Genomic DNA, 16,927 nt, shown 5'->3' on the forward strand with positions numbered 1-16,927 from the left:
GGGGCTGTTAACTAGTGGAACTGAGTTCTAACTTAGGTCTCTTCTTCCCAAATCCTGCAGGTTTCCCCAGTCATGCTTCCAAGGAAGGTGAGAAAACCCAGACAGGGAGGTGGGAGAGGGGAAGGTGGGGGCTTCTAGAGGCCATTGGGTGAGTACCAAGCAGAGGAGGTTAGATCCATTAGAGTACGCGACTGCATCTTTGAAAGCAATATGGTTAGTTTTAAGGTTTTTTTATGCGATGGGGGGGAGGGTGCTACTGATACGGCTTAATGAGTGAAAGTGTTTTGCCACAGAAGTGTAAGGTCCTGAGAAGTCCCGATCAACCCTGAGTTCAATTCCCCAACACCCATATGAAGAGATAGGCATGACCACACACCCCAGTCGTGTAGGGAGAGGAGACCAAAGCATCACTGGGGCTGGCTAATGATCCAGTCTGACACAAAACAAAAGCTTTGGACTCAAGAAGAGACCCCGTCTCAAGGAGCTAAAGCTGAGGAGCAGTTGAGGACATCTGATCTAGCATTCAAACACATATGCATAGGACATGTGCATCTACACACACACACGCACACACAGCACATACAGCACACACACCCATACCCACATGCACACTCACAAAAAGTGTGTGTATTGAACTCTCTATTATGTACCAAGAAATGAATCTACTCAAATTGTTGAATTAATTACAGGGAGTATAGACCTGAAGGAACTGAGGAGGAAATTATTAAGTAGAAGCCCAGGTAATGTAATCTAAGTGGTCAGGATTGAAATTGGGGTCTTTCACTCCATCACATTCAAGTACACACATTTGTTCACTTGGGAAAATAGCCATCCTTACTGATGACCGGGGATGTGAAGTAGAGTACTTAAGAGCTAAAATAAGCTACCATTCTCATTGATTCTCTTTGAACACTGTACATCCTGACCAACTCCCTTCACACAACCAGAACAAAAGGAGCGGTAATGAGGTGATTTGTTCCCCTACAAGATTCACAGTGGTAATAAGTCCCTCAGCTGACTTCTGTTAAGCTTGGGAATGGGACAGGGAACAGAGAAGAGAGGCAAGGGGAGGCTCAGGCATCCAGAGGAGAGAAGAGATGGGGAAAGAGAGGACACCAGGTGTCTAAACCACTGGGCACAGGGGCAAATTCCAACTCCATGAGGGGACATTTTTACATCCTAAAGGCTCCTCTTGGTCCACCCCCAGCAACTGAGCTGAGAAGATGGCAGGGGACAGAAAACTGCTCCTAGGGGCATTGTCTCACCACCAGGGATGCCACAGTGAGGAACCACAGCAAACTCCAAAAGGACATCCCCCAGGGATAAGAAGAATATGGTGGACACCCCAGAACAACTGTCTCAGAACTAACTGAGAGACCTTGTAGCTCCCTAGGGCACCCAAAGACTAGGTCTTATAGGGAAAGGGGCCAGAGAGAGAGGTGTGTAAGCTCCAAGCTCAGTACCTGATCCTGTGTGTTCCCATGGAATACTGAGGCCTGGGGACAATATGGCCCATTATTCCATCCACGACGTTAACAAAGGAAAAAGGCAAAATGAAAACTGGAAGAAAGAGAGGAGGGGAAGAAGGAAGGCAAGGTAGGCGAGAGGGGGAGAAGGAGAGAAGAGAAAACCTCTCCTTCATGTTGTGGTGGCTGTGGGCACTGAGCCCTTCCCCATGCAGAGAGCAACCTGAGTTTCAGCCTCTCTTCTCACACCCACAGCAAAGGAAACAGTAATGAGGTGATTTATTTCCCCAAAGAAGCTCTGTGATAAGTCCCTTAGCTGACTGTTCTCAGGCTAAGCCTCCCCACAAATATACGTGAGGCCCAAACACAGCGATCAGTACAGCTAATTGAAATGCCAACTTGAAGTTCACTAGATGGTTGTCACCAGGGTCACAGTCATTACCAACCATTAAATGTTCTGCAAAGAGACCTGTGAAGAGACAGTTCCAGAAATATGCTTTAACCCTCCATACACTCTCTGTGTGAAAAGAAAAAAGATGAAAAAGAAAATCACAAGTGAAGAAAGCTGAAAGCAGGACAGGGCTTGGCTTGGGGCTGTGCAGGGCAATACAAATAACCACAACAGGGGGAACTGAGGCTAGCCCTCAGGAAGCTGATGGCAAGAACAGACAGGAGAGCACAGGACATAGGAATCGGGGCTGGGTGATATAATATAGTTGCTGCTCATTTTTTATTTCCAGTAAAACAGATAATAATGCTTGAGTCTTGGGATTACTCAGAGACTTAGTCATTTAATTGATAATATGAATATCTGAATATCAGTTACTCAAGAAATAGACACTACCACCATTTGGGTCTTAACCAACAGCAAATCTTCACTGGGAAGTTGTCAGAGCCAGGAATTCTTAAAGAGGGCAAGAAGACGAACAGGAGCCATTAAGGAAAAGTGAAGGACACTTATGCACATGCCCTGTCCAGGAACCTGGGCTAAGTTCTGTATGATTAAAACTTCCAGTTCTCAAAAACAAAACAAAACAAAAAAACTTTCAGTTCTCAAGTAGAGTGTGGTGGTTTGAATTAGGTGGCCCCATAAACTCATGAACTCATGTGTTCTGAATGATTGGTCCTCAGCTGACAGCAACTTGGGAATTGGGTTATGGGTGTTGAAGCCACGCCCCCCTTGCCAGCATTTGGCACACTCTCCTGCTGGTGTTTTCCTACTGATGTTGGCCAGGAGGTGAGGTCCAACCTGTGTTCATGCCACATTTTCCCATCATGGAGCTTCTTCTTGAGTCTGTAATCCAAAATAAACCCTTTCCTCTAATAAACTGGTTTTTTTTTATTTTTTAATTTTTTTATCATTTATATATTTAAGAGTGACAAACAGACAGAGAAAGAGGCAGATAGAGAGAGAGAGGATGAGCACACCAGGGCCTTCAGCCACTGCAAACGAACTCCAGATGCATGTGCCCCCTTGTGCATCTGACTAACGTGAGTCCTGGGGAGTCAAGCCTCGAACCAGGGTCCTTAGGCTTCACAGGCAAGCGCTTAAAGGACTTCCAGTTAAGATGGCGGTGCAGGTAACACGCCAAAGCAGCCTAGGGGAGAAAAAGATCAAAAAAACTCAACAAAATACACACTTTTACTAAAAAGTGAGGTGTATAGGAAATTGAAGCAGCAGCAGAGAAGTAGAAGAGATCTAGAGCATCCAGAGCCCACACAGGCCAGCAAAAGTGGCCCTGGCAGCTCCGCCAACCACAGTGGTAGCAGCAGCACACCAGAAAGCTGCCAGGATTGGCTCCAGCCACAGGAAAAGCCAGGTGCGGGGAGCTTCCACTCACACCAGAGCTCTCCGCAAATCAGGAAATATGAAGGGAGAGCAGCAATGAGCAATGGAGGAGCAGACCACAAGGTAGAAGAACACGTGGAACAGCGAGAGAACTAGAGCAGCTGCGGCTCCCTTCCCCACTGCCAGTGCCCAGCTCCAGCGAACAGAGCAACAGTCCTAGGACCCGGCCACACCAACTTGAGCCGACAGCGGGACCCAAGCAGGAACAGAGTCCAGCAGCAACATCAGCGACTCTGGCACTGGTAACAGTGGCCCCAGCAGCAGCAGTTCCAGTAGCAGCAGCAGCAGCAGACCCAGCAGCAGCAGATCCAGTAGCAGCAGCAACGGCAGATCCAGCAGCACAAGCTTCAGTGGCAGCAGTGGCAGTGGACCCAGCAGCAGCAGCTTCAGCAGAAGGGGTGGGACCAGCAGTGGCAGCTACAGCAGCAGCAGCAGAGGCGCCAGCAGCGGTGGACCCAGAAGCAGAAGCTTCAGCAACAGCGGTGATAGACCCAGCAGTGGCAGATTTAGCAGCAGCAGTTCCAGCAATGGGTGTACTGATATTCAGGGCCACAGTTGCCAGGCTCGGTTTGCCCAACAGGAAAAGCCATTGCCCAGCTCCAGAAATCAGAACAGCAGCCCAACGACCCAGGCAGCAACTTGACTGAGACAAAAATCATCCAAGGAAACTGGGATTGCACCAGGGAAGGGTCTCACTTGGTCGCAAGCTGACTTGGTTCCATCAACAGACCAGAATTCTTAACCTCTATGTTGATAGAGGATCTGTTTGTTATAATAACTACTCTTGCATAAATACTTGGGGCTGTTTTTGATTGAATGTGTACAGTGTTTAGTTAACTTTTAGAACCTTCCTGTATTTTATTCCACTCAGCCTACTTGAATACTCCCATAGCAGGGAAACTCAACCCCTAGGAACACCTTTGTAGATACTCTGAGAGTCTTAAGAGCCACACCTAACACCTTAAGCTCCTACCCTGAAAATATATAACATCAAATCAATTGATATAGCTAAGAATACCCAGATAGCTAGAAAGTCCAAGCATTAAGTTAATCCAAGATGCAAAAATATATACATTATAACACAAGAAACACTAAAAAGCAAGACAATATAAATACACCTAAAAGTATTAATGCATCAGAAATGACCTTCAGTGAGAATGAGTTAGAGAAAATGCCTGAGAAAGATTTCAAAAGAATGATTGTAAATATGTTCAAAGAGGTCAAAGAACAAATCAAAGGAATCAAAGAACAAATCAAAGAGGAAATCAAGGAATCAAAGAGGAAATTAAAGAAGACACAGGACACCAATTTAATGAAATAAAGAAGGCAATACAAGACATAAACAAGAAAAGAGAAATAATAAAGAAAAACCAGTCAGAAATACTAGCAATGAAGAACACTTAATGAAATAAAAAACTCTGTAGAAAATCTCACCAGTAGAATGGAGGAAGGAGAGGACAGAATATCTAGGCTAGAAGACCAGGTGGCAGATCTAATACACTCCAACAAAGAGAAAGACAAACTTATAGAAAAGTATGAGTGGGAATTTCGAGAAAATCGGGACACTATGAAAAGATCAAATATAAGAATTCAAGGCATAGTAGAAGGAGAAGAATTCCACTCCAAAGGCATAGTAGGCATCTAAAACAAAATTATAGAAGATAATTTCCCCCAAATTGGGAAAGAGGTGCCAATACAGATACAGGAAGCCTTCAGAACCCCAGCCAGACAAAACCTGGAAAGAACCTCTCCTCGCCATATTATAATCAAACTTCCAAACACACAAACCAAAGAAAAAATATGGAAAGCAGTTAGAGAGAAAAATCAAGTTACCTACAAAGGCAAGCCCATTAGGATTACAGCAGATTATTCAACATAAACTTTAAAAGCCAGAAGGGCTTAGAGTGATGTATTCCAAATTCTGGAAGATAACAACTGTCAACCAAGGCTACTTTATCCTGCAAAGTTATCCATTCAAATAGATGGAGAAATAAGCAGGTTAAAGGAGTATTTGAAGACAAAACCAGCTCTACAGAAAATACTTCATAGAATCCTCCATGCTGAAGAGAAGGAAAAGCACACATATAAGGAACCTAGAAAAAACAAGCAATACTCAAATACTAGTTAACACAAGAGAGCACAGGTAGAACCGGAACCAAAAAAAAAAATGCAAACATAAATACACACCTTTCAATAATATCAATGGCCTCAATGACCCAACCAAAAGACATACGCTTGCAGACTGGCTTAAAAAGCAGGATCCTACAATTTGTTGTCTCCAAGGAACTCACCTTTCTACAAAGGATAGACATTATCTTAGGGTGAAAGTTGGAAGATGGTGTTTCAAGTAAATGGGTCTAGAAAACAAGCAGGGGTTGCTATCCTAATATCTGACAAGGTAGACTTTAGTCCAACATTGGTCAAGAAAGATAAGGAAGGTCACTTTATATTGATTAAGGGCACACTCCAACAGGAGGACATTACACTCCTAAACATATATGCACCTAACATGGGGGCTCCCAAATTCATCAAACAAACACTATTAGAACTAAGGTCACAGATAACACCAAACACAGTGGTGGTGGGTGACTTTAACACCCCACTCTATTCAAGTGACAGGTAATCCAGAGGAAAAAATAAACAGAGAGGCATCTGGGCTAAATGAGGTCATAGAAGGAATGGACCTAACAGATATATACAGGACATTTCATCCAAAGGCTGCAGAATATACATTCTTTTCAGCATCACATGGAACATTCTCTAAAATAGACCATATATTAGGACCCAAAGAAAATCTTAACAAATTCAGGAAAATAGAGATAATTCCTTTCATTCTACCTGACCACAATGGAATTAAACTACAAATCAGTAGCAAGATATGCTATAGAGCATACACAAAATCATGGAAACTAAACAATACACTACTAAATGCTGAATGGGTCAAAGAAGAAATGAAGAAGGAAATCAAAAAATTTATAGAGCCAAACGATAATGGGAACACAACATACCAAAATCTCTGGGACACAATGAAGGCAGTTCTAAGAGGTAAATTTATAGCCTTAAGTGCCTATATTAAGAAATTAGAAAGGTTGCAAGTAAATGACCTAATGCTTCGCCTTAAAGCCTTGGAAATAGAAGAACAAGGCAAACCAAAAATCAGTAGGCAGGAAGAAATAATAAAGATTAGGGCAGAAATTAATGAAATAGAAACAAAAAGAACAATCCAAAGAATTAATGAAACAAAGAGTTGGTTCTTTGAAAGGATAAACAAGATTGAAAAACCCTTAGCAAATCTGACCAAAAGAGAGAAGAGACACAAATTAATAAAATCAGAGATGAAAAAGGTAACATCACAACAGATTCCAGAGAAATTCAAAAAATCATAGGCACATACTATAAAAGCATATACTCCACAAAGTATGAAAATCTGAAAGAAATGGATGATTTCCTTGATTTATATGACCTACCTAAATTAAATCAAAATGAGATTAATCACTTAAGTAGACCTATAACAAACATGGAGATCCAAACAGTTATCAATAATCTCTCCCAACTAAAAAAAGCCCAGGCCCAGATGGATTCACTGCTGAATTTTACCAGACCATTAAGGAAGAGCTAACACCATTGCTTCTTAAGCTTTTCCAGGAAATAGAAAAAGAAGGAATTCTACCAAACTCCTTCTATGAGGCCAGCATCACCCTGATACCAAAACCAGGCAAAGATAGAACAAAAAAAGGAAATTACAGACCAATCTCCCTCATGAACATAGATGCAAAAATTCTCAAAAAAATATTGGCAATCAGAATACAAGAGTATATCAAAAAGATCATTCACCCTGTCCAAGTAGGCTTTATCCCAGAGATGCAGGGATGGTTCAATATATGCAAATCTATAAATGTAATACATTATAGAAATGGGTTGAAGGACAAAAATCACATGATCATCTCATTGGATGCAGAGAAAGCATTTGACAACATCCAACATCCATTCATGATAAAAGTCCTACAGAGACTGGAAATAAAAGGAACATATCTCAATATAATAAAAGCTATTTATGACAAGTCTATAGCCAACATATTACTAAATGGGAAAAAACTGGAAGCTTTTCCACTAAAATCAGGAATAAGACAAGGGTGTCCACTGTCCCCACTTTTATTTCATATAGTTCTGGAAGTCTTAGCCATAGCAATAAGGCAAGAGACACACATAAAAGGGATACAAATTGAAAAGAAAGAGATCAAGTTATCATTATTTGCAGATGACAAGATTCTATACATAAGGACCCCTAAAGACTCTACCAGCAAACTGTTAGAGCTGATCAAAACCTACAGCCATGTAGCAGGATACAAAATAAATACACAGAAATCAGTAGCCTTCATATATGATAGCGACAAACACACAGAGGATGAAATCAGAGAATCACTCCCATTCACAATTGCATCAAAAAAAATAATAAAGTACCTTGGAATAAACCTAACGAAGGAAGTAAAGAATCTCTACAATGAGAACTTTAAAACACTCAAGCGAGAAATTGCAGAAGACACTAGAAAGTGGAGAAACATCCCTTGTTCCTGGATTGGAAGAATCAATATTGTGAAAATGGCAATCTTACCTAAAGCAATCTACACATTTAATGCAACCCCTATCAAAATTCCAAAGGCTTTCTTCATGGAAATAGAAAAAACAATCCAAAAATTCATTTGGAATCACAAAAAACCTCGAATATCTACAATAATACTAGCAACAAAAATAAAGCTGGTGGTATCACCACACCTGATTTTAACCTATACTACAGAGCCATAGTAACAAAAACAGCATGGTACTGGCACAAAAACAGACATGTTGATCAGTGGAACAGAATAGAGGACCCAGATGTAAGTCCAGGTAGCTATAGCCACCTGACATTCGATAAAAATGCCAAAAATACTCATTGGAGAAAAGACAGCCTCTTCAGTAAATGGTGTTGGGAAAACTGGATATATATCTGCAAAAGGATGAAAACAGATTCTTCTCTCTCTTCATGCACAAGAATTAAGTCCAAATGGATTAAAGACCTTAACATCAGACCTGAAACTCTGAAACTGCTAGAGGAAAAAGTAGGGGAAACCCTTCAACATATTGGTCTTGGCAAAGACTTTCTGAATACAACCCCAATTGCTCAGGCAATAAAACCACAGATTAATCACTGGGACCTCATGAAATTACAAAGAGTTTGCACTGCAAAGGACACAGTGAAAAAAGCAAAGAGGCAACCTACAGAATGGGAAAAAGATCTTCGCCAGCTATATATCTGATAGAGGATTAATATCTAGGATATACAAAGAACTCAAAAAGTTAAATAATAAGGAATCAAACAAGCCAATCAAAAAAATGGGCTATGGAGCTAAATAGAGCATTGTCAAAGGAAGAAATACGAATGGCATATAAACATCTAAAAAATGTTCTACATCGCTCTTTTTCTGTTGGAACCATGGAGGGTGCCAAAGAGACGAAAATGAAGGTTCCTGCTGTGCCAGAAACTCTTAAGAAAAAGCGAAGGAATTTCGCAGAGTTGAAGGTGAAGTGCCTGAGGAAGAAGTTTGCCCAGAAGACACTTCAAATGGCAAGGAGGAAGCTTATCTATGAAAAGGCTAAGCACTACCACAAGGAATACAGGCAGATGTACAGAACTGAGATCCGCATGGCTAGGATGGCCAGGAAAGCTGGTAACTTCTATGTACCTGCAGAACCCAAACTAGCCTTTGTCATCAGAATCAGAGGTATCAATGGTGTGAGCCCAAAGGTCCGCAAAGTGTTGCAGCTTCTTCGCCTTCGCCAGATCTTCAATGGCACCTTTGTAAAACTCAACAAGGCTTCCATTAACATGCTGAGGATTGTGGAGCCATATATTGCATGAGGCTACCCAAACCTGAAGTCAGTAAATGAGCTAATCTACAAGCATGGCTATGGGAAAATCCGTAAGAAGTGAATTGCTTTGTCAGATAATGCTCTGATTGCTCAATCTCTTGGTAAATATGGCATCATCTGCATGGAAGATCTGATTCATGAGATCTATACTGTGGGGAAACACTTCAAGGAAGCAAATAACTTCTTGTGGCCTTTAAGCTGTCCTCTCCACGAGGTGGAGTGAAGAAAAAGACAACCCACTTTGTAGAAGGTGGAGATGCTGGCAACAGAGAAGACCAGATCAACAGGCTTATTAGAAGAATGAACTAAGGTACCTACCACAGTATTTTTGTACTCTGGTCAGTTAATAAACATTGGCTGCTGTCAAATTAAAATGTATTGGAGACTCTTTTGTCATCCTACCTTTGAATTATTCTTAGTGAGCCCAAATGGGGTGGATTCATAAGCGTTTGTATAAGTAGGAAATGTTTGGACTACCAGACACATTTATTTGACTCAGTTATCTATTGCTTTTACTTGTGAATATTATTTTCCTTAAATCTGTATTATACTTTCTTTTGTATCTTTTGGGCACTATTAGGTGAATTATAAGTAACTTACCTGTATTAGGGATATTAAAGAAGGAGAACCTTAAAAAAAATGTTCTACGTCACTAGTCATCAGGTAAATGCAGATTGAAACTACATTGAGATTCCTTCTCACTCCTGTCAGATTGGCCACCATCATGAAAACAAATGATCATAAATGTTGGCAGGGATGTGGAAAAAGAGGAACCCTTCTACACTGCTGGTGGGAATGCAATCTGGTCCAGCCATTGTGTTAATCAGTGTGGAGGTTCCTAAAACAGCTAAAGATTGATCTACCATATGACCCAGCTATAGCACTCCTAGGCATATATCTGAAGGAATCATCTCATCTCCTTAGAAGTACATGCTCAACCATGTTTATTGCTGCTCAATTTATAATAGCTGGGAAATGGAACCAGCCTACATGTCCCTCAACTGATGAGTGGATAATGAAAATGTGGCACATTTATACAATGGAGTTCTACTCAGCGATAAAGAAAAATGAAGTTACAAAATTTGCAGGAAAATGGATGGACCTGGAAAGGGTTATACTAAGTGAGGTAACCCAGGCCCAGAAAGCCAAGCACCACATGTTCTCTCTCATATGTGGATCCTAGCTACAGATGACTGGGATTCTGTGTGAGAATGAAAATACTTAGTAGCAGAGGCCAGTAATTTAAAAGGAGATATAAAGGGAAGAGAAAGGAAGGGGGGAGGATACTTAATAGGTTGATATTGTATATATGTAAGTACAATGATTGAGTTGGGGAGGTAATATGATGAAAAATGGAATTTCAAAGGGGAATCTTGGGGGGGAGTGAGGGAATTACCATGGGATATTTTTTATAATCATGGAAAATGCTAATAAAAATTTTTTAAAAAGAAGACTTACGTTATTCACACATTTGTCAACCTGTTTATTCTCTGTTGTCTCTGCCATTGTCAGAACCAGCTGTATGATATTAGGGAAGCTTATCTTGGTCACTGTTATTCCTCCAAGTGTGTGAATCAGTGCATGATACAGAATAGGTACTGTGTCAGCTGGTGTTGGTCTGGAGCCTCTAGGAAGCAAAAATTACGATGCAGTCAAAGTTTTAGAAGAGCCCTAGGTCTGTCACTCAGCCCTGAGATTTGTGCAAGAGGAGAAGAAAAGGGAGAAGGGTTGCGATGGTTCACATTACAATACCATTTTAAGGAAGGTTTAACCAGCTCAAAGCGGAGTCCAAAAGAGAGGCTCCACATCCCACAGGAATAGCTTCCCATCTTTAATCGCTGGCAAGAGCACAGGAGAAACACGTCCTCAGTAGTAACCCATGGGCATTTTGTGACAGTCTCAGGTGACTGCATACATGTTTTCCGTCTGCATCCATGCTCCCTTCACTGCACCTGAGCTGTCTTTTGGCAGCTGAGTTCTTACCTGGCTTCTCAAGGCCCTATCCACTCCCTCTCTAGCCCTTCTCTAGCCTCTGTCCCCTCTACATCTCAATTCTGATATAAAAGTTGTCTCCTAAAATGGTCTAATATCTTTCTTCCTCCTCACTGTTCTGCACATCTGTAGAAGGCTTGGGGTGAGAGAAGCAGACAAGGGCACTATCTGAGTGACATGGGCACTTGCTGTTACTTATGCAGTGTGTCCTGTGTGCCTGGACTTGGACTAGAACTTCTGTCTACACCATTCCAGGTATCCTCACTGTGGTGGTTTGAGTCAGGTGTCCCCCATAAACTCAGATATTCTGAATGCTAGGTTCCCTGCTGATGGAAATTTGGGAATTAACACCTCCTGGATGAAGTGTAGTGTTGGGGGCAGGCTTATGGGTGTTATAGCCAGTGTCACCTTGCCGGTGTTTGGCACAGTCCCCTGTTCCTGTTGTCCACCTGATGTTGGCCAGGGGGTGATATCCACCCTCTGTTCATGCCATCATTTTCCCCTGCCATCATGGAGCTTCCCCCTAGAGCCTGTAAGCCAAAATAAACCTGTTTTCTTGCCACAAGCTGCTCTAGGTTGAGTGATTTCTACCAGCAATGCGAACCTGACTGCAACACTCACTTACCATCCCTAAGAGATAGTACTCCTCCCTGTTAAACGTATGAAAACAGGCTTAGAGGGGTTACTTACCCAAAGGTCTCACCACGTGTAAATTGCCAAGATTCATACTGAGAGCTACACAACTTTTGAGTTTGTGTTCTCATTGGGAAAAAAGGGGGACTTACAACAACTACCATATAACCCAGGACCAGCTTGTTGAAGATGGATTTGACTGTGACAGTGCAGTGATTCTGGAAAGCACTGTTAGGAGCCCTGTGGAACCCCTTCTAAGAGCACAGCAGAGAGCCTGGCACAGCTAAGCACTCAGCCTGTGCTCTGGGGCCACACTTCCTGAGAGACAATGGCAGCTGTGAAAGGGTTAAACAGCTCTAGTGGAGAGGGCTGTGGGCAACCTCTTTTAAGTAAGGAGTCTCTGGTATTCTTGCTAATGACATTCCCTCTCCCTGCTGCAGGTTTTACTCACAGGAGTAATGAATTAATTAGTGACTATGGGTGAGAAGCTCTTTGAAGTTGTAAAAAGCCCACAGTGTAAATGCTAAGAAAAGGAACCAAACTAAATCAGATGTCCTGTGAGAGATGAGCAGCTCCTGGTGGTGGAGCCTCCCACCAGCTAAGGGCAAGCTCAGACAGAACAAAGCAAAGAGAGGAGTAGCCAGCCTTCACAGACACCCTGGCCCCTCCTGGAGGGCTGCCAAACAGCTCAACAACCTGCCCATGCCTGGGGATTAAGAGAGACCTCTGCATGGTTGGGTGAGGCCTCTGGGAGCTGAGCAGGGAAGAGAACTATATAACCAGCTCCCCGAATCTCAGGAGCTTCCAGCAACCACCATATATTCCCACAACGTGCTGGCTGACCAAGGGTCAGCAGAGTGACGATGGTGTGGCTCAGGGATTGCCTGCACAACTCTCATTCCCTTCTTGGGATCAGCCACTGGGCTAGCTCAGGCCTCTTCTCAGCAATGGTAAAGGTGCAAGGGAACAGCATGCTCATTCAGGAATACCCTCACCTCTGTCTGTGTCTTGGCTGATAGCACTACAGGCTAAAACTCACGCTATTCATGGAAGAGTTGAGATACTTAAGTGAGGAGGACACTGCAGAATTTACTGCTGCTCTGTTCACAATGGCTAGGAAATGGAACCAGCCCAGATGCCCATCAACAGATGAGTGGATAATGAAGATGTGATACATGTACACCGTGGAAGTTTTCTCAGCAGTAAAGAAAGCCAAAATAAGGAAATGTGCAGGAAAATGGATAGTGTGGGAATAATTAAGTAGGTGGCTCGAACTCAGAAATCCCCAAACCGCATGTTCTTTGTCATATACAGATTCCAGCTTGTGATCGATAGATGATGATAGAAAGAGAGGTACAAGGGGAGAAAGGACGGCGGAAGACGATGACAGAAGGTGGTGTGGGGAGATGAAAGGACATGTGCGACACGTGAGCAGAATGGAAGAGGACACAAGGGAGAGGAGGCGATGGGGAGACGAGTGAGGGGAGAGTCAGTGAAAGCAAATTGTACTTGAAAATACTTAATGATAACTAAAACTCTGTATGCTAACTAAAAACAGAATGAAATGTTCAACACACACATGCATATTCAGCTAAAGGAAAAGGAAGGAAACTAGAAAAGAGGGGCTAGATACAGATAGGGTAAGGACTTGGGGACACAAAAGCAACCTGTCATGGGTAGAGGGGGTACCGGCAATAGCCAAACCAGGAATTTAGTATTTCCTCAGTCCCAGCAGGCCTGCCTCCTGCATGTCCTGTCCTGCTTCTTAACACACTGGACAGTGAAAACATCAATGAAAAGTTCATTTTATCCTTGACATTGCTGGTAATATATATATTTTTTTCAAGGATCCCTTGACCCAGAAAAATAATGATAGCTTAATTGTTATACCAATTACCATCTCCTTGTTGAGACAAAAAAAAAACTCCATAATTAGCTTATGAAAGGAAAGTGTTCATTTTGTCTTAGAGCTTCAAAGAGAAGTTTCATCATGGTGAGAAAAGCAATGACAAGGCCAGAAAGTCGGGCATCACATGTCCACTTCAGCAAGGAGGAAGTAGCAAGCAGGGCCGAACTACAAAATCCCAGGGACACACTTTCTCCAGCAAGTCTCCCAAAGGCTCCCCCAGCTGGGGATTAATGAAGCTTAACCACTAACACACGAGGCCATAAGGAACATCTTACAGCCAAATCAGCACAGTTGTTCTATGCAATAAGACAACTAATCAATAATGTGTGCAGCATTTCTTCAGTCTGAAGCTTGTGACGTCCTCTAGCCATGGACATCAACATAACTGTGCTAAATCTCATAGATTTTAGTCAGCTGTCAATTTTCAGTGGAAGTTGAGGGCAGCCTCCCATAGGATGCAGGTTTAAAGTCCAGGGGCCCACAGCACTGACACAGCTTTCCACTAGGGAAAGTGGCTCGAGAATACACACACCTGAGGACAGCTTCCGCTCCCCCACTCCCTCCACTCACTCAAGATCTCTGGAACATATATGACCATTTAGCCAGGAATGAAGGAATGTTAGTCTACTCCTTGCCTCATAGTTTACTATTGGTGTTATAATAGCATTGTAGGGTGAAAATGGTTCTCAGACATTCTACCACAGAACTTTCAAAACATTGCATCAGATATAATAAATGGTGCTTGTATGTTATAAACATATATCTTACACATGTCTCAGCCTGTTTTGTACTACTATTGCAGAGTATCTGAGATTGTCTAATAGAACAGAGATTTATATCTTACAGTTCTGGAGGTTGGAAGCCAAGATCGAAGGGCCCATATCTAATGAGTACTGGCATTACAGGCAAAAGCCACCTCAAGAAACTGAAGAGAAATTAAGTGACATACAGGCAGGGCCATGAATCCAGAAGCCTCATCCAAGCTTCTAGACTTCAAGAGCCTGTGCCCCTCTGTTTTGAAGACATCTGATATCTTCTATTCAATATTTGTATTTGTTTGTTTAAGACAGAGTGAGGCAGAGAAGAGAGAGAGAACAGACACACCAGAGCCTCCAGCCATTGCAAATAAAGTTCAGACACATGCCCCACCTTGTGCATCTGGTTTATGTAGGTGCTGGGGAATTGAACCTGGGTCCTTTGTCTTTGCAGGCAAGCGTCTTAACCACTAAGCCATCTCTCCAGCCTGACATCTAACATGTTACATGACTTGCAGCAAAACCCTAAGCCCAGAAGCCCAATGACTTATTCTAGTGCAAAGCAAGGACAAGTGGGAGGGTTTGACATGGTAGTTCCTGAGAGAAAGCACCCACAGGGCAGGTGCCTTGGTGGGCGGGGCAGCCTCTGAAGAGGATAAAGTCCCAAGGAGCCGAGTGAAGAAAAGCAGAACTGTGAGAACAGATGCCCACGTAAGAACTTCTTCCTGTTGTGACCACATTTGTTCACATGCCTAATGCTTTAGGGCTCAGCTCCATCCTCATCAACATTATGTGTCTGAGCAAAAGTGACCCTGATTGTTGCTATGGGAAACAGTGCGGCTTATATCATCAAGAGCCTACCCTCCTGTTGCTGGGAAAGGGTGTCTATACCTTCTCCATGAGTGTCTCCTGGGTCTTGCTCCTGGGGGAGACAACACACTCAAATCCAAGCAGATATGAGGACTCTTGGCCACAGCCTGAGGTCTGACCCTTCCTACTGGAGCCAGAAAGCCAGAATGAGAGATCAGACATTAGATATAAAGTAGAAGGAGTGACCTTTGGAGTCCAGGCCAAGACAACCACTGCATGTCCAAGGCCTCAGCCAAGCCAGTCTGGGGTATTTTTATTTTCTTTTATTTCATTTCAGAAAGAGACACACAGAGAGAGGGGGGAGAGGGGACACACCAGGACTTCCAGCTAGTGCAAATGAACTCCAGATACATACATGCACTACCCAGTGCATCTGGCTTTACAGTGGGTAATGGGGAATCAAGTCCTTAGGCTTTACAGGCAGGTGCCTTAATTTCTAAGAAATTTCTCCAGCCCTGGAATTTTCTGCACCAGCCACAGTCATGATCCTATCATCCCCAAGCTCTCAAACACTCCCTAACACCCCAGACTCCCTCCTACGGGCTGAGTTGAAGCCTGTGGACCAGGAATAGCACGTACTAGTGTGGGACGTGAAGAGGCTGGATCTACTACATGTCCTGGAATGGAAGGGTGCAACGGAGTTAAGGAGAAAAACTACTCGGCACCTACAAAATGACACCCCTCAAACAAATTTCACCATCAAATAATCCCAGAGAAGTCAGCTAATAGTTCCCAAAACAAAACAAAACATCCACCTCTAATAACATAAAGGACTTAATAGCACCACCTACTGGCAACAAAAATAACCTTCAAGCAGTGGAATATGAAGCCAACATTAATAGAAGGCTGAGCAGTCCAGAGGCCTTCAAAGGTCATTTACTGGATCAAGACCCGAGGCTTGCAAAGGACCAGGAAGAATGTTAAAAGCAGGGAAGGATAAGACATACGCTTGAATACGAGACTCCCAACTTGTCGCTGAAGGTGTTCTGCAGAAGAAGGCTAAGAGAGCAAGTATGCTCTTATTTAAAAGGAGAAAGGAAGAGCAGGACAAAGAGGAAGAAGAAGGAAGAGAAGAAGGAAGATGAGATAAGAAGAGGGGAAGAGAATTTTAACATGCCACGGTGTTCACTCGCTGTGCCCAGCAGCATGTCAGCTACATGAATGTCGTCCCCGCTTTGCAAAGGGAAGTCCCTAGTTGGGTTCAGGTCTCATGTCCGGGTATGCAGGTAGCACGGCTGGTCTTCTCTGGTCACAAGATTGGCCAGTCCTCTTCTGTCTATAGCAAGGGCACTCCAGACCAGGAAAGAAAAAATACCAGGGGCATTGCACGCTGTTGGCCTTTACCTGCTGCAGAGAAATCTCCAATGACATTTGCAAATGCAAGAATAGAGCTTGTTCATGCTTCACGATGTTTTGGGAGATTCCCTGAGGAACACACACTTGACCTTTTGGACTGTTGAAGGTCAAACAGCACTTCCTGCCTGCTCTGTGCCAAATACAGAATTCCACAGGGGACATTCACAGACCCCAGCCTGGTCGTTTCTTT

At 43.0% G+C, this 16,927-nt stretch overlaps 1 pseudogene; it reads left to right on the top strand.

Moving 5' to 3' along the window:
- Positions 1 to 8,785: 8,785 nt before the first annotated feature.
- On the top strand, positions 8,786 to 9,532 carry LOC123458779 (annotated as a pseudogene).
- The last annotated feature ends 7,395 nt before the right edge of the window (positions 9,533 to 16,927 follow it).

This window comes from Jaculus jaculus, chromosome 2 (genome assembly GCF_020740685.1).
Source record: "Jaculus jaculus isolate mJacJac1 chromosome 2, mJacJac1.mat.Y.cur, whole genome shotgun sequence".
Classification (NCBI taxonomy): domain Eukaryota; kingdom Metazoa; phylum Chordata; class Mammalia; order Rodentia; family Dipodidae; genus Jaculus; species Jaculus jaculus.